Here is an 18129-nt window from a genome sequence, read left to right on the forward strand (position 1 = left end):
ACAAATTTGCAGGCCTGGCATGGTGGCTCATGCCTGTAATCCCAGCACTTTGGGAGGCTGAAGTGGGAGGATCGTTTGAGCCCAGAAGTTCGAGACCAGCCTAGGCAACATGGCGAAACCCTGCTTCTACAAAAAGTACAAAAATTAGCGGGGCATAGTGGTACATGCTTGCAGTCCCAGCTACTTGGGAGGCTGAGGTGACAGGATCACTTGAGCTTGGGAGATAAGAGGCTGCAGTGAGCCGTGATTGCACCACTGCACTCCAGCCTAGGCAACAGAGTGAGACCCTGTCTCAAACAAACAAACAAACAAACAAAAAACACATTTGCAAACCTGTTTAAAATGGTAAGGAGTCTGACAAAGCTTACATCAGTCGACTGCTCTGCCCAACTCCATGGGCTTTTCCAAGGGTCTGAGTAGGTGCATCAAGCTGTCCACCTAATTAATCACACCATCCTACACATTATTTGTCACTTTTTTGCATGTAAGCACCAATCCCAGTTGCTTAAGCCTGCAGGGGGCATTTTCTTCAGTAGAAGATGCAGAGTGTAAAAACTCCAACCCATTTGCATCTTGCTTATTTCAGGTACATTTCTTTTCCTGTTTGTAATTCCAAAGTGTGGCTTCCTATCATGCCTTTTAAGGAACTATCTATTCCCATTGACTAGGAGATAAGTCTCTGTGTAGTGGAGGAACCAAACTGGGGAAGACTTCTCAAAATTGTTCTTTTTTTCATATACTTTTTTGGGACAAGGTTTATAGCCAACTAAGAGGCAGTCTTCTATTTTTAATCTGTGATATTTCTGTAAAGTCATGTAAATGTCATAACTGCAGTGTTTTCAAGTTGTTGTTTTTGCAAAGAGCTGTTCTCTGCAGTGAGGGCTGAATGTGACTTGTTAAAAGTGAAATTCACATAGCATCCGTTTTCTCCATTAGCTTCTTTCATTTAAAGGACATCTTCAACATATCATTTAAGGGCAACACTTGGTTCATAGTGTTTAATTTGTTGTCAGGAATGTCACCCTCAGAACTTCTTAATATACACACCCAACTCTACTGTGGGTACCTATATAATTTACATTTAACCTATTATTTTATTTTATTCATGAGGGTGATCTTAGGACCTGAGACAAATTTGAACAGGCTCAATACAAATCAGGTTATGTTTAAACCAGGAAGCAGACTTAAATTCTATTTTTCTTGTATTTGGGTTTTGTAGGAAATGGGGCATCATGTTTTCTCTTTTGAAATTGTGTTTGAAGTGATATTTGCATGAAGAAGCAGCCTGTTTTCTATTAGACTAGTAAAGTGGGAATAGTAGAAAAGAAAGGCGGGATTTGGGAAATATGAAGATGTTGTTAAATAAGGTATGCATATAATTAAATGTGGCAAGAACAATGCTACTTAGATATGGAAGCTGCTAACATATTTTAATGTTCTCTTTACAAAAAAAAATTAAGAATTTTAACATCTGCTAGAGCTCAATCTAGTCTGAATATTTTTCTCATCTGACCTTTTTCATTTTTCCTTTCTCAAACACACTTGCTCATTTAAAAAATTCAGTTTGAGAACCAAGTAATATGTTTCCATTTAAGAAAGCCACAGATAAATATTATGTTCCATTTGAAACTACAGCTTCACTCACTTGATACTTTTACTTGTATGACTATTTTAAGTTCCTTTTAAAGAAATGGCTCAAATTTATCCTTTTGGGAGGGACTGGTGAAAACGTCTGCAGGTTCATCTTGGTTTTTAAATTTTTATGTGTTTAATTGTGGTAAAAATACATAAAAGTTTCATCTCGCTTTTATGTTTGCTTTTAAGGTCTGAGAATATTAATAGAACAAAAGGAACACAACAGCATTCCAATGACCAGTGAGTGTAGCTATTCCCACTGTGTGATTATATTGTTTTTTTTACAAGCCTACATGTATGGCTTTACTTATATTTGAATATGTAAATTCATACAGTGTAACTATAAAGCATTGTACTCACTTAGTGGCACAGAGAGGTTAAGTTATTGACTGGGGGACACGGAGTCCTCAGCACGAAATTCTGGGATTTAGCCGAGGACAGCCTCACTCCAGGATCGTGCTACTTCTCAGAGTTTGCTAGCTTGCACTGTTAGAGTGTAATGTTTGGAAAACAAGGCCATACTGAAATCCGGAGGAGAGAAAGATGGCTTACACTAGGTATAGGTACAATGTGGTTGAGATGTGCAAACAAGATATAGGTAAGGTAAAAGAAAATGCAAACTAGGCCAGGTGCGGGGACTCACGCCTGTAATCCCAGCACTTTGGGAGACTGAGGCAGGTAGATCACGAAGTCAGGAGTTCGAGACTAGCCTGACCAAGATGGTGAAACCCCTTCTCTACTAAAAATACAAAACATTAGCTGGGCAAGGTGGCGGGTGCCTGTAATCCCAGCTGCTCGGGAGGCTGAGGCAGGAGAATCACTTGAACCCAGGGAGCAGAGGTTGCAGTGAGCCGACATCATGCCACTGCATTCCAGCCTGGGCAACAGAGTGAGGCTTTGTCTCAAAAAAAAAAAAAAAAAACAGCAACAACAACAACAAAAACAGAAAAGAAAATGCAAACTAGTAGAAGAATGAGTTCCTTTTTTTTGGTTGTTTTTATTTTTTATTTTAAGATAAGTCATGTGGTGTAATGGGAAGCTGATGGGACTTAGGGTCAGACCACCTGGGATCATTCCTAGATTCCAGTCTTCCTGGCAATGTAGTGAAAGGTCTTCTCATCTTTGAGATGTCAGGGGACGGTGATGCAGTGGGGGCCAGAGTGTTAGGGAAGACTAAACTCATGTAACACGAAGCATGACGCACATGTTGCATGTGTCTCTTTGTACCACGATACCTTGGACATACATATTCCTGATCTGGTAAGATGAGATTCCATATGTTTTTTGTGACCTCAGCATCCCATGCCCAGACACTAAAGTCAAAGGGGACCATCAGAGTCCCCTAGTAGTTTGGAAATTCTGATCACCAGTCAGCAAAGATATTTGACTGTTGGAAATGTTTTAGATGGTGAGCTCTCTCTTTCTGTTTCGAGATTCAGTCATCCCTTCTGATAGTAGACACAGAAGTCTTTTTGACAAAGGCAATGCAAGGCCCTGCACTGGCTGACACTCCATGCGGTGTACTGTCCTTCCATGGCCTGTGCCGTTAGTTTACAGAGGTCAGTAATACCTGCCTGCCTCGCAGGGTTTGTGTCCAAGTGCTTCATCGTGGTAGAAGTGGTTTTTAATGAAACAGTAGATTTCTTGGTTTTGCTTCAAGTGAAATGCCTGAAGTGTTTGCTTTCCCAATGATTTCATGCTCTAAACTGCCTTTTTGTGGCCATGGTCCATGAGCATAAAGCAGCATCATGGCTATTCAGGCACATAAAAGCCAGATAGAAGAAAACCTCACTATTTAGCCATCATGTCAGAGAGAGCCAAACTGCATGTCTTTCTGGGCCCTGGTTTTTAGGGGATCAAATGTCACCCAGACCTTGAGTCTTAGTTAATCAGTGTCGCATAGCAAGAAAGGGTACTGAGGAATCAGAATTCTTACAAGGGTGGCAACGTTTATTTTATGAATTGAAAAATATTCCTATTCAGCAGCTGTAGTCACACAAAATTAGACCTGATGTAAGGTTCCACACTTTTTAAAAAGCATTGTATATATATTTAACTAGGATTCTGTAGTCATTTATATTAGGAATATTGTTGCTAGTTGTTTTGCAAGTTTCTGGTAGCTGTAGTGCAACTAGGGAAGTATTTACATATTGAAGGCAGGATCCACCAATAATGTGCGGATTTTAACAGTAATTAGGGTTTCTGGGAATTACACAGGTTTCATTCTCAAAAAGTTAACTGAATTCCACAGATCAAAAGTGAAATTCATTCACTCATCTAACCATGCACTCTGTTGCTTTCTTGGTGAGAGGGATGACTGACCCACTTGGTCTTCATGGAGTTCGGTCTCCTCATCTATAAATAAGATATTAAGTGTTGACCTAAGAATCTATGAATCTGAATTTTACATAATGAGCGAGATGTACATGTGAGTGAAAAGCAAAACCCTGTGATAACTCATTTTTGTTTCAACTACAAGATTGTTTAGACACTGTGGACTAACTATAGCCAAGACGTATCTGAATCCGGAAAAAAGTATCATAGAAAATCCAAAAATTGGCCAGGTGCGGTGGCTTAATTCTGTAATCCCAGCACTTTGGGAGGCTAAGGCAGGCGGATCACGAGGTCAGGAGATCGAGACCATCCTGGCCAACACGGTGAAATCCCGTCTCTACTAAAAATACGGAAAAAAATGAGCTGGGCATGGTGGCCGGCGCCTGTAGTCCCAGCTACTCAGGAGGCTGAGGCAGGAGAATGGCGTGAACCCGGGAGGCGGAGCTTGCAGTGAGCTGAGATCACACCACTGCACTCCAGCCTGGGCGACAGAGCGAGACTCCGTCTCAAAAAAAAAAAAAAGAAAAAAAAGAAAATCCAAAATCCAAAAATTAATTGAAGGCAGTTGCTTGTAGGTACAGCCCAAGTGATTGCATAAATTTTACACCAACTAAAAGTGTTAAAGAGTAACAAAATGAAGGGGTTATAATGATTTGTGATGGATACATTGTGCATTGGAAATTGTAAGATTTCCCCAATAATTGTGTTTCAGTTGCCCAATTCCTGTTTATTCTCATTGTACAGAAGTAAGTTACTACTCCCTTCAATATAAATTACTGTAAATTGTAGAGAGTACTCAACATGAAGCCAGAACTTGGGGTTCAAATCATACCACTTGTTAGCTGTGAAGCCAACCTAGATTGTTCACTTACACTCTTCAGAAAGCAGCCTTTTTATCTACAAAATGAGAAGAAACAGGGCTGATGGGATGGTTCAGTTATATAAGGGACATAATATTAAATAGACTCTTTATTTCTGAATGGGAAAGTGAGGAGTTACTGCATTTAGAAGATGCATAACCAGCCTTGCTGTTCAAGAATGTTAGGAATGAAAACAGTTGATACGTGGTTCTCATGACTCAATTAAAAGATGCTATGTTTGTGTGAAAATTAAGAATACACCTGTACTGAACTTGTGGAAGAAGCTTAGAGCAGAGGCTGCCTGTGCATTAAGACTGAGAGGACTTGGAAAGAGAAGATTTTTAATGTTTTCCTTTTACATTAGGGTTTCCTAACTGTGGCACTGTTGAAATGTAGGGCTGGAGAACTATCTGTGGGAGGTCCATCCTGTGCACTGCAGGAGGTTCAGCAGCATCCCTGGGCATCCCCCGCTGGATGCCAGCAGCAGCCTCTCCTTGTGGTGACCACATAAGTGTCTCCAGACATTGTCCAATGTCCCCTGGGGGGCAAAATCACATCTGCTTGAGAACCAGTTAAAATTTCCCCAATAAACATGTGTTACTTCTATAATTTTAATAGCAACTTAAATATATATATATATATCATTTCCAAACTGACAAGGCTAGTCGGTCCAGCTTCACATATTGAAGACTCAGAAGAGTTGGACTTTTTTTTTTTTTTTTTTTTTGGAGACAGAGTCTTGCTCTGTTGCCCAGGCTTGGAGTGCAATGGCGTGATCTCGGGTCACTGCAACCTCTGCCTCCTGGATTCAAACAATTCTCCTGCCTCAGCCTCCCAAGTAGCTGGGATTACAGTCGTGTGCCACCACGCCCAGCTAATTTTTGTATTTTTAGTAGAGACGGAGTTTCTCCACGTTGGCCAGGCTAGTCTCAAACTCCTGACCTCAGGTGATCCTCCCATCTCGGCCTCCCAAAGTGCTGGGATTACAGGCGTACAGCACTACACCTGGCAGACTTGGATGTTTTTATGAGGCCTTTGGGGCTTGTGTTCTGAAAGCATCTGCTTAACAGAAAGTGATACTGCATGACTGCCCCAAGGACTCCTGGTGGCAGCTGTGAAAGTGTCCAGGGACCAAAACCTGTGCTGAGGTTGCCCTCAGGCATCTGTGTTCTTGTCAGTGTGGGCATTCTAAGTAACCAAGACAAACCTGCTCTACTTGTGAAATACGGCACTTCTTCTGCATGTTAGTTGTCTGGGGTCACCTCGATGATATTAGGAGGTTATCTATTCTGCTTTAGTAATGTGTTAGGAGAGCACAGCTTAATCAATCTAATATGATATTGCTCTAAGGTAGGGCTCAGCAAACTACTGCACAGGGGCCAACTGGCTTGCAGCCTGCTTTTGTAGATAGTTTTATTATAGTTTTATTGGAACACATACACGTCTGTTTGCATAGACACACCCATTTGTTTACAGATTGCCAATGGCTTCCAGGTACAGGTGACTATGATGGCTGCGAAGTCCAAGATCCTTGCTGTTTGGCCCTTTAGAGAAAACGTGTACCTACCACTGCTCCATGGTTCTGGAACTTTCTCCCCTTCTGTTTCCACATCTAGGTATATCTCCTATCTGTTAATTTCAGAAAGGGGGAGGATAGTAAACAGCATAGCCAAAGAAGACAAATTGTGATAGAGAGCACTGTGAATATTTCAACTTTATTCAGTGCTTTTAGCGAGTATCCGTGTGTTTCTCTGCATATCAGATGCATGTAATGTGTACCAGAGTGTATTTACGAAAATGCCTGGCTCATGTACTTGTTCATGAAAGAAGCAAAACACCATCATTTTCCTTGATTTAAAAAACTGGTAGCAGCATTCGCGCTGGGGAACTTTGAGAGAACGTGACAGTTGCGTGTAGGATATTGGACCAGACAGGCTGTTGGGGCCAGAGTTTGAAGAGGGTTTCTCAAGAAACAGACCGTACTAGGATTACATGGGAAGTGAGTGTGGAGTACCTCAGGATTGCTGATTGCTGGTTGTATGGGAGTGAGGGGCAGGATGGGGTTTAGTGGGGAGCTTTCTGGAAAGCCAGTCCCGCTCTTCCCTGCATGTCTACTACCCCCGTCCAAGCACTTCCTTGGCTCTAACGTGTCCTCATGAGTAGGGCCCATGACTTCCCAGTGTTATCTTCTGGAGAATTTAATACAGGGTTCAGGATATTCGTAAGTCCCATAAAGGTGTTTTAAGTGAACAGCTGAATGGCAACCTCAGTTTGATGATGCTCTGTCTCCTGGAAGGGCCTAATGTCTAGCTGTCTCCAGTCTCCTTCCAACAGACCAGCATCATCATGTTGTGTTAAGTTCATTTATGAATTCTCTACCCAAGGCATCTGCACTTAGTGTCCGGGAATCACTCGACGTTTTGTTTCTTCTTTTATGTTTTCTTTGCCTCCGAAATATCTTCCACAGATTCCCTAAGGAGGTAAGGAATTGTGAAGGAGGAGAACTATAAGCTGAATAGAATACAGTCATCCCTCGGTATCTGTGGGTATTAGTTCCAGGACCCCTGCATATACCAAAATCCGGGGAGGCGCAAGTCTCTGATATAAAATAGTGTCCTATTTGCATATAAACTATGCACATCTTCCTGTAAACTTTAAATCATAGATTACTTGGAATACCTAATACAGTGTAAATGCTATGTAAATAATTGTTATATTGTTTTTAACATTGTTTTTATTGTATTGTTTTTATTTTTTTAAAAATATTTTTTCTTTCTTTTTTTGACGCAGGGTCTTGCTAAGCTCACTGCAGCCTCTTCCTTCTGGGCTCAGGTGATCCTCCCACCTCAGCCTCCCAAGTAGCTGGGACTACAGGCGTGAGCCACCACACCCAGCTAATTTGTGTATTTTTTGTAGAGATTGGGTTTTACCATGTTGCCCAGGATGGTCTCGAACTCCTGGCCTCAAGCAGTCCTCCTGCCTTGGCCTCCCACAGTGCTGGGATTAGAGGTGTGAGCCACCACACCTGGCCTTAAAAATATTTTCAATCCTTAGATACAGAATTTGTGGATACAGAGGGGTGACTGTTCATATTTTCAAAGGCTGTATATCAACAACATATAATCAATGTATAACATATATGAGATATATGGATAATATATAAACATATATTCAGTAACAGCATATACGTGTATTCAAAGTAGTAGGTTTGTTATAGACAGCACAGAGAAGATTCTGGCTTTTTAAGTCCAGTTTCACAATCTCGGCCTCTTATTTATTTTGCTTTTATTTTTATTTTATTATTGAGCTTTTAGGTTCCGGGGTACATGTGCAGGTTTGTTATATAGGTAAACTCGTGTCATGAGGGGTTTGTTGTACAGATTATTTTGTCACCCCAGTATTCAGACTAGTACCCAGTAGTTACCTTTGTTCCTCTCCCTCCTCGCACTCTTCACCCAGCAGTAGCCCACAGTGTCTGCTGTCCCTGCCTCAGCCTTTTCGCTGGAGTGGTTATACCATTTACCACTTGCTCTTTGTTTTCTGTTTGTACCACTTACTCTGTGTTTCCTTGTTCCTCTGTTCCTGTGTGCTTTTGCATAAATTGGGGCTTTTTCGTGACGATACTTTTCAGTAAGCTTATTGGCAATAACTCATTGCTTTATTTTTTAGGGTGTTGCTCTAGTGTTGACAGTTTTCATGTTTAACCTTATCACAATCTATGTTTGAAAGATATTTTACTTCACATATGAGAGCCTTACAACAATGTGCTTTCATTGTCCTTCCATTCTTAGTTCTTTGTGCTACATTTGCCGTACATTTTACTTCTATACGTGTTACAAACACCATAATACATCGTTACTAATTTTGTACTAAGAAGTCAATTACATGGAAAATAATTCTTTTAAAGAGAAGAAAATATTTTTATGTTTATATTTACTATTTCTGCCACTCATCGTTTCTTTGTGGGAATCCGCATTTTCCAGCTGAAGTTTTTCTTCCCCTTCATGGAATCCCTTCAGTCTGTCTTGTAATGCAGGTCTACAGGCAGTGAATTCTCTCTGCTTTTGTTTGGTAAAGTCCTTATTTTGCCATCATTTTTTGAAAGATATTTCATCTGAGTGTAGAATTTTGCATTGATACATCCTCTCAGTTCTTTAAAGATTTCATTGTCTTCTGCCTTGCATAGCTTTTGACAAGAAGTTTGCAGTTTTTACTATAATTTTTCCTCTGGATATAACTTTTGGCTTTTTTTCCTGGCCGCTTTTAAGAGTTTGTCACTGATTTTCAAGAAATTGATTGTGTCTTGTTGGGGTTTTCTATTTCTTGTTGAGGTTTATCCTGCTTGGGGCTTGTTTAGCTTTTTGAATCTGTTTTACTTTTCTTAATTGAGAGTTTCATAACTTTATTTGATCTTGGAATCCTTAAAATGCGTTTTTGGTTTTTGTGGGTTTTTTGAGACAGTCTGGCTCTGTCACCCAGGCTGGAGCGGAGTGGCCACGATCTTAGCTTACTGCTACCTCCACCTCCCGAGTTCAAGCGATTCCCATGTCTCAGCCTCCTGAGTAGCTGGGACTGCAGGTGCATGCCACAATACCCAGATAATTTTTTTGTAGTTTTAGTAGAGATGGGGTTTCGCTATGTTCGCCAGGCTGGTCTCGAACTCCTGGCCTCAAGTAATCTGCTCACCTCGACCTCCCAAAGTGCTGGGATTACAGGCGTGAGCCACTGCGCCCATCCAAAATGTGTTTTAAGTAACATATTTTATCATCTCAGTACTAGTGTTTTATTAATGAACACTAAACCCAGTGAGGGAAACACTGATGAAAACCAGTGTTTATTATTTTTACATATTTTTATAACTCCATATTGGCTCCTTGGACCTTTTAGAGTTGGGTTACCAGAAAGCAATGGGGCATTTGCCTGGTATTGTGTAGAGGGTATGCGAACATGATTAGCTTGTGGAAAAGATATCAGTAACAATTGCCAGCGTAACCGCCAGCTTTACGGGAGTGCTCCAGTAGTAACCTATTTCCTTGTTTCAGCTATAAAAGCTATTACCACAATCTATCTCTCTCATTTTGTACAGTAATGATCCATGAATATACTAAAGGGAAATTGATGGCTTACCCAGGATTACCATTTACAGATGGCAGTACTGAAATGTTAATTTCAAAAACATTCAAACTCTAGTTTTCTTCCGTAGACATAGGACAAGCAGTTTTTATCATTTAATCATGCAGACTTGGTTTTAAAAGAAAACTCTTTTAAGATATTCTTTGGTTTTAATTTATAGCCTTCTAGTTTGCTTATAACATATATGCTTATTTTTAAAGAACATTAAAGGTTAGGCCTAAGGAATTCGTGTGCAAAATTGGTCATTGATTATTAAGAAAATAATACAAAACATTTTTTCGATGTCATATATACAACTTTAAAAGGGAAGGGGAGTCTTGGGAGCACATATAAAAAAGAAGGGTAGAGGTTGACTACAGTGGCAAAAAATAATCCACCTAGATCAAGACTATTCCAAACGTGAATTTAAAAAGAAAAAAAGATGAGATGGTAAGATATGAAGAAATAATGAATGCATTGTGACTTTCCACCTCCCCATACCCATTTTCATAATTTGGTGACTAGAAAGAGAAATGAGGATGCTGGCCCGATTTTGATTCCCAATGGATGACGCTCACACAGAACTGCCCTGCTTCTTGACACTATTATGATATTAAAAGTAACGTGTATTTTTATAAGTTGTTACCATCTTGGCACACTTGCATTCATTTTAGTCAAGTACTGTCACCTTTAGATTTCAAGCTTGCAGTCTTAAAAATACACACGTTGGAGAACACATAGTCTTCTAACAGTAAAATCTCAGCGTATTAGAATGTTTAGTGACTGAGGTATTCAGAGTCAGTCAAAAAAGTATCTTTAGGATTTCCGCATGTGGAGATGTCTTTCATAGAGAAACCTGGGAGAGTCAGGCAAGCCCTAGCACGTAGAGCATGGAGTATCCTCATCTGCATGGGCACTTAGACACCTGGACAAGTCCTTTAGCAGTAAGGCGGGATGGAGGGGTTCACAGGATACGTGCTGCCCAGGATACGTGCAGCCCAGAGCTGGGAGAAAATCATGAGGGCCGACTAGACATTTATTGTACAGATGCACGACTGGCTGGTATGGCCTGAGATGTGGCAGTGAAGATGCACCATGAGGTTGTGGGAGGTGGGATTCATGGTAAATCCTAAGTTTTTCATCTTTGCGCTCACGATGCACAATAGCTGATCAAAGCTTTTAGCAAACTCTGCAGCAAATTAAAAGGCGGCAGAACCTCATGGTGACAACTGCAAACCCTGGAGCCAGGCTGCAAGCATTCACACCCCAGCTCCACCAGTCCCCAGCCCTGGGACCTGGACATGCAGCTACATGTCAGTGCATCAGTTCCTTCTGTATGAGAACGGGATAGTAACCGCACTCCCTCACACGCTCCTGTACGCATGGAAACCACCACTGCCATCTGACACAGTATATGCTGTAGAAGCACTTAGTGTGCTAGGCACATTAAATATTTAAAATTATTAATTAGATGGATTAAATAAGCTCAAAGCTCTCAGAAGAGAGCCAGGCATGTAACAGGTGCAATATGCATGTTAGCTATTATTATTATTTAATAGAGATGGGGTCTTGCTATGTTGCCCAGACTGGTCCTGAACTCCTGGCCTCAAGTGATCCTCCCACCTCAGCCTCCCAAAGTGCTGCAATTACAGGCATGAGCCACTGCGCCTGGCCTATTATTTTTTAATAACGTTATTTAACCCGGTGTTGCCAATTGTTTTGAAGTGTGGAGCTGTTTTTCAGATGACACATACTAAACATCTGCTAAACAGCCTGAGAAATGGCACTCTGAAGAGCATGCCTTGGCAGACACTCCCCTACTTACTCTAAAACTCCAGTCAATTGGCTTCCAAGTTCACTTGGTTCTCATTTTTCCTGGCAACAACTCTGCAAATTATTACCCCCATTTGATGAGGTGCTGGCTGAGAAGGCCCCTTGCCCAAGTATGTTTCCAACTTGCCTGTGACAAGGTGTTAGATTCTGAAAGCCGGGAGTGCTGGCCTCAGTTAGCTGAGTGATACCAGCGTGGGGGTCTTTCGAGGCTGCAGGCAAGATGTCCGCCCACCTAAAGGCGGGGTGGGGGCTGGGGGGGCCGTGTTCCGGCGCCTCCCTCCTGTGGCTGCTGAGTTGGTGTGGCTGTAGGCAGGGGACCTCAGTGTTGTACCGTGCTGGCCTCGCCATGAGCACCCGAAGGAATTTTATCATACAACTTTGATTCTGTTGTATCAGGAGATGCCAGTAGCACCTCCACTTCCAGTTGGGACACCCCAAAATATCTCCAGACATTGCCTAATATCCCCTGGGAGATGGCAGGGGGTGTGGGGAGGGGGTGGCAGCGGGCACTGTCACCCCTGCTCCAGAACACTCTATTAAAATACAGAAACGTGATGCCAATCCCATGCTGTTATTTGGGATTAAATGTGTAGTACATATGCTTCTGAGTGGGAAAACTTTGCTCCAAGCAGAAAATGGTGCATCCTTTGTTGTCATTGGGCAAATGCTTGGTAGGGATTTGATCTGTGTAGGGGAATGCTCAGTCTGCAGTGGCAGCCAGGTAGTGAGCGTGTGCAGCCCTGCACACAGCATGAGCTTGTCAGACAGACAGTGCTTGCCAAGCAGGGCTCTGGCATGCGGTCGTTGTTGGCTATGGCTCTTCCATGGGCAGGCTCCTGGCTCCTCCTTGCGAATCCATCCCCTTTGTTAGCCACCCTGCCTGCTGGCACTAGGCCTTCTGCTCCTTTCCCCAGATCCTGACTCTCTCCAGCTTGGCCTCTCTCCGCCCATCCTGTGGACCTTTCATTCCTGGGGAGGAGGAGACTCAGGTAAAGAAGGATAAAGGCAGAACGATGCCAGGCAATTCCACTGCTAGCCGTTGCCCCAGGGACATGAATGTTCGTAGCTGCATGGTTGACCCAAGCCAGGTGCCCGTCAGCCGCTGCCTGGAAAAACACAATGTGGTCCAGCCACGCAGTAGCATAGTATTCAGCCATAAAAGGAGTGAAGCCCTGGAACGTGCTACAACATGGATGCTCCGGGAAAACATGTTCAGTGAAAGAAGCCAGATGCAAGAGGTCACATATTGTATGATCTCATTTAGTGCCCCAAATAGGGAAATTCATAGAGCCAGAAAGCATTCTGTGGTCACCAGGCCTGGGGGAGGAGGGAATGGGAGTGACTGCTTAGTGGGCACCAGAACTCCTTTCCAGGTGATTGAAAATGGTTTGGAACTTGACATAGGTGGTGGTTGCATAACATCTGAATGTATCACTAAATCGTACACTTTAATTTGACCAGGCTTGGTGGCTCACACCTGTAATCCCAGCACTTTGGGAGGCTGAGGCAGGAGCATCACTTGAAGCCAGGAGTTCGAGACCAGCCTGGGCAACATATTAAGACCCCTCATCTCTACTTTTTTTAAAAAATAAGAATTTTTTAAAAGAAAAACAATAAAATGGTTAATTTTATGTTATTTTTACTCCAACTGAAAACAAAGGGGGAAAAAAAAAAACAACAACCACGTATGGTCCAGGGGAATGTCTATGTTGGGCCTGAGGTGTGCTGTTCTGGTTTTTCTTAGGTGAATGGGTTCTGAAGGCTGTGTCAAAAGGGGAGCCTTTAAAGTTGCTAATTCTTTCCTGATAGGAAAAGAATATAATTTCTCAAAATGACTGCTTTTGAGAAATGCCCCTTTCTAAATTTGAAAACATAGTATTAAAAAGAAGAGTTTCTCAGTGCTTTAGATGATTATTTCTTGTATTCAATGTAAAAATCCCTTACATTGGTTTTACAAATCTGCAGAGGAATTCACAAAGCACGATTGAAAAGGGATGTGCAGGATTTATAACTGAATGGGAACAAACCAGCCGATTTGCATATAGGATGAAATTTAGCTGAGGGTGTTACTGAGTTTGGACAACATTTGGCTGGACCTTTGTAACTCTTCAGCTCTGTGAAACAATAGTTGTGTGAAGAATTAAAAGGTGGAAAATGAACTGTCTGTGACTGGCTCACATATGCCTAGGTCTATTTCCAGGCACAACGAGCAGTGAAATGATAGTGTCGGTGAGGCACCAGTTCAAGGAAATATACAAAGACTGCCTACTCATAAATACACAATGGAGTGATAACCGGTGCTTGCACTTGGAGATCTAGAATTCTAAAACATTGGAAAACAATAACAGACCGTTCTGTGTCCTTTTCTTTAAAACTATCTCTTGAAATTTTCGTGCTTACCCCAAGAACATCCTCAAAGATGCCAGTAAAAATAACTCCACAGGAATCTTTCTGAATTCCAATATCCATGGGAAAATGCTGCATTTTCTTCTGATTTTTCACAATAGAATTAAGGCAGACATCATGAAGAAATGAATGTGTAGAGGACTTCCAAAGTTTATATTAATGTGTAATCAGCAACCATAATGTTTTGAATGATTATGTATGGTACATCCTTCATTCATTAAGCTAACTTTTATCAAGTATGTGTTATGTGTTATGTGTCAAGCCTGGACTGTAGAAATGAACTTGAAGAAAGGACTCTTCCTCCTGTTCGGGTAGAAAAGGTGTAATGTGTGTTATGGATGATGTGATGAAAGGAAACACTGGATACCATGAGGAAAATTGAGATCATCACCCAGGGATTCTGTATTCTACTTAGGGAATAGGCTAAACATCAAAATACAACAATTTGAGACAAAGGCAGGCGGTAGTCCCAGAAGGGTAGGTGTCAAATCCCCAAGAGCATCGGGGGATCCAGGTTCCTTTTGTGTTACTATCCTGCCTTCCTAAAGGTCAGACAGGCTCTCAAGCAACCCCCATGACCACAAGTTGTGCACATCCTTCCCCAGCTCTTTTCACCTACCATTGGCAAGAACTCAGTAGTGGAAAAGAGAAATTTTGGGGGAGGAGCAGGCTGGTAAATTTGCAGTTTCTAAATTATTTTGCATTTTATTTGATTACAGTGTTTGAATTCAATTTTTTAAGGAAATGTATGTGGCACCAGGAGCTCTATTCTAACCTACTTTCTATGGAGAAGCAGGTACATGCTGTGTTGTATCAGTTTAGAGAGCCCCTTCAAAACTTCTCGTGTTCAGTGTGGAGGAACTGTCGCTATACATGCATGGCACACCACACCAAGAGCAGAGGACTACCAGAAAATTAGAATCCCTTTTACATTTGTCACATATCAGCATTTATTTAGTTGTAAAAATAAAGAGCATATGGCATTTGTTAAAATCATTTGCATTTCACACAAATATTTGGCAATATGTAAACTTTCTTGCCAGGGCTGTTTATTGTGGTTCTACTTGTGTACTAATAATGGGAAAATCAGTAATGACCAGGTGTTGGAAGGTCTGATTTCTCATTTAAATTTATTGTTTCTAGCAATAAACTAATTATTTTTGACATGTTTCATAACCAGAAGAATGTTATTAACCGAAATCATAATTCCTATTTTTGTGTTGATCACACACAGATGATAAGTTAATTATACTTATTGAATTTAACAACATATATAAGAGATAATCTCAAATTTCAAGACTCTCATTTGTGGGTTACCATCTGTTTTGGACCAAAGAATAGGAATTTGATTGCAAGCTTTCTTCTGAACAGCTTGTAATAAGAGCTGTTTGTATATTAATTACTTATTGAATTATCGTGGGTTTTAATGTTTTAATTTACAAGCAATTTGGAACTTATTGTGGTGACATCTGCTCATATTTTGATACTTTATGGTATTTAGCAATTTCATCATAAGGCTATTTTTTCCCCTGGTAATTTATAACCCAACCCTGAAAACAGTAATTTGGTCTTTCCAGCTCACTATAAGGAGTATTGTCCTGTTTCATCTCAACTGCAAATTTTTTTCCATAATTAAAAGTATATTTTATAAGCAAAATCAAGATTCCTTTGTGCCTGCTTCCCTGGTGCCCTTTCATTTCTATTCAGAGTTACAGATGAATTTAGTTTCACTCTCATTATTTTACTTCAGTGGTAGATTTTTTACAAATTGCCCTGGTTATTACTTTCATCTTGAATATCCTTATGGTTTTTGTTTTGAATGTACTGTAATACATTTTAGGGGCCTGTGAACCTGCTTGTAGATTTTTTTTAATCTCCTTCCTTTAAAACAACATAACTATAAACATGACTCAGTGGGAATAATTTACTTGAATTTCCTTAAAACACTTGAGTTTCTATATAAACTCCCTAATAAGAAACACCTTCACTCATAGCTTCACTTCTGGACTTCAATTATATTAAACCTGGTACCTTTTTATTATCACTTAAGACTATTAAATAAGAATTTAGAGAAAATGGTGGACATTTAATTTCCTTAGTTCTTGAATTTGTAGAGGATGGAGGATAATTTATACTCTAGGAGGCTGGAATCATTCACAACCAAAGAAATTTTATAAGGTAAATATCATTAGGTAAATGGTTTATTGATTAGTATTTATGGTGACTGAGAAATAGAAACAATTTTTGATGTAAAGGATTATCATTTTATGAGCTATAAACCTGGCTTCCTCATAAATCAGTGCAAATGGAACCCTTGTGAAACAAAGGTCTGCAAAAAGTAAATGAAAAGTTGAGACGTTAGTGGGTGCCTTTGGTTTTCTTGATTTTAGGGGAGCCAGAGGAGAAAGGATTCTGACCCGTTTGTGTGTTTTTATGAGCACAGCACATGAGAATGCGTGTGTGCACACAAATGTGCCTGCCAGAGTTATTGGAAAGCTAGCCCAGGCGATGGGGAATGTTTAGCTAAAGCGTGTTGTCTTCTCCCGAGGGTGTGCACAGGTTCATGTGTCAGCTGCATCAGGCCCTGTTCCAAAAACAGTGGTATTTCAGGGGAACCTTAATGTATCTTTAAATTTAATTTAAGATTAATTTAAATCTTTAAATTATCTTTAAATAATAGCAGTAGCAATAGCTAACATTAATTTTATCTATTTTGAGACACTTTTATTTCAGAACTTCTACATGCGTAATAATGCCTGACCGGCCACTTTTAATTTCTCCTTTTTTTCACTTTGCAAACAAAACCTTACAATCTGTGCTATGGACTAAGACAGAAAATAAGAACCAATAAAATGTGTTAAGTTTGAATTAGGATGGAAAAAAAAAAAACCTAAAGGAACTGGATGGGTGAGAGGTAAACACACCCCAATGTTTTTAAGTCTTTTGTGTTAAACCTTTCCCTTTCTCCCTAGGCTGGTCCCCGCAGACGCCTTGCCATTTCTGTGACCGGATGCTGGGAAGCCTGCTGGTCAACAGGTCCACACATGAAGTCATCATAAGGTAAGCAGCCCAGCTGCCATTGGATCCTTGTCCTTGTACCTGAAATCCGTTTGAGGAGCAGAACTGCATTTTCCCAAAACGGAACCCGTTCTGCTTTAAATGATGTTTTCAGGGGAAGTGCCCGGTCTTTCTCCTTACTGAAGGTTGAAGGTAGTAGACAGACTATCATTAAATCATTGTGAGCTGCATAGTCAATTCCAAATGAGAAATTTGCCTTTTTACTGACTTCTGAGAATTTGGGAATTTGGGGTTGTGTTTTTTGTTTGTTTTGTTTTGTTTTGTTTTGTTTTGTTTTGTGTGTGTGTTTGTTTTGAGACAGAGTCTTTGCTCTGTCACCCAGGCTGGAGTGCAGTGGTGCGATCTCAGCTCACTGCAACCCCCGCCTCCCAGGTGCAAGCGATTCTCCTGCCTCAGCCTCTCAAGTAGCTGGGATTACAGGCGCCTGCCACCACACCCGGCTAATTTTTAAAACAGTTTTAGTAGAGACAGGGTTTCACCATGTTGGCCAAGCTGGTCTCGAACTGAGCTCAAGTGACCCGCCCACCTCGGCCTCCCAAAGTGCTGGGATTACAAGTGTGAGCCACTGCATCTGGCCTGCCTTCTGAGAATTTTGGATCCTGAAGGAACTATAACAAAGTTTTCTGGGTCTTACCAGGTGAGGATGACACCTTCTAAAATCAACCTATCTTGTCAACGTTATGAATTACAATTATGCAGACAAGTTAATTATAATTGGGTGCATGAGTATAGATTTTATTTGGCTCCTATATCTTAATTCTATGCTTTATCAGTTTCTTAATATGATTTGTGTCTGTCTCCAAATTGATTTGCTAGTTAACTTTGAAACTTATTCGAAAACCATGGAGATTGCTATGTGTAAACCTGGTGA

The 18129-nt window shown here is 40.9% G+C and overlaps 1 protein-coding gene across 4 annotated transcripts in view; it reads left to right on the top strand.

Annotated features, from left to right (window-relative positions):
- Positions 1 to 18129, top strand: part of TBL1X (transducin beta like 1 X-linked) — a 258701-nt gene that overhangs the window by 159691 nt on the left and 80881 nt on the right. For all 4 annotated transcript variants that reach the window (XM_025371822.1, XM_025371824.1, XM_025371823.1 and 1 more), the window contains one exon: positions 17153 to 17240. The gene's annotated coding sequence lies outside the window, so the exon portion shown is untranslated. The remainder of the gene's footprint in view (positions 1 to 17152; positions 17241 to 18129) is intronic.

The sequence above is a fragment of the Theropithecus gelada genome, chromosome X (assembly GCF_003255815.1).
Source record: "Theropithecus gelada isolate Dixy chromosome X, Tgel_1.0, whole genome shotgun sequence".
Taxonomy (NCBI): Eukaryota; Metazoa; Chordata; class Mammalia; order Primates; family Cercopithecidae; genus Theropithecus; species Theropithecus gelada.